This window comes from Octopus bimaculoides, chromosome 4 (assembly GCF_001194135.2).
Source record: "Octopus bimaculoides isolate UCB-OBI-ISO-001 chromosome 4, ASM119413v2, whole genome shotgun sequence".
NCBI lineage: Eukaryota > Metazoa > Mollusca > Cephalopoda > Octopoda > Octopodidae > Octopus > Octopus bimaculoides.
Window position 1 is genome coordinate 114,654,314 of NC_068984.1, and position 818 is coordinate 114,655,131.

General features: G+C 35.5%; 1 protein-coding gene across 2 annotated transcripts in view; it reads right to left on the minus strand.

The window, feature by feature from the left end:
* Positions 1-818, minus strand: part of LOC106872121 (ran-binding protein 9) — a 195,390-nt gene that overhangs the window by 192,426 nt on the left and 2,146 nt on the right. The window lies entirely within an intron of this gene.

Below are 818 nucleotides of genomic sequence, written 5' to 3' on the forward strand. Positions count from 1 at the left end.
GATAGATAGATAAGATGGATAGATAGATAAGATGGATAGATAGATAAGATGGATAGATAGATAAGATGGATAGATAGATAAGATGGATAGATAGATAAGATGGATAGATAGATAAGATGGATAGATAGATAAGATGGATAGATAGATAGATACACAAACACATACACACGAAATATCTGTCTCTTTAGTTAAGTCAAGGACATGCCTACCTCTCTAGTGTTGGCAGTGTCACAATAAAAAAATTGTAGCACACCCTGTAGAGTTGAAGTTATGACAGCCCTTTATTCTTGTCAAGGACATCACACATTTCTAGTGCCGATGTACCCAGTATACTGAAAAGAGGTCGGTGTTAGGAAGGGCATCTAGCCATAGAAACTAAACCGAAAACGAAGCGTTAATGAGATGAATTTCCCCCACCCCATCTGATTCATGTCGATGAGCAGTACTTCAAATATATGATAACTCTGACCGTGATGACCCGTTCAACCCATGCCAGCATGGAAAGGCAATATCAAGCAATAAAATAACGATACTCAATTCACACAAACAGGCGCGTGTGTGTGCGCGCGCATATATATACATATATATATATGCACAAGACAGAAAAATATAACATCAGCTAAGGGGATCGAACCTCCTTTTCTGTGTGAACCGTATATATACATTCATTAGAAACATATACACACACACACACTCATGTACACGACTATAATTACATTCACATAGAAATATATACACATACACCAAAAATATACACACACGTATACATAAAGGCACACATGAATATATATATATATATATATATATATATATATATA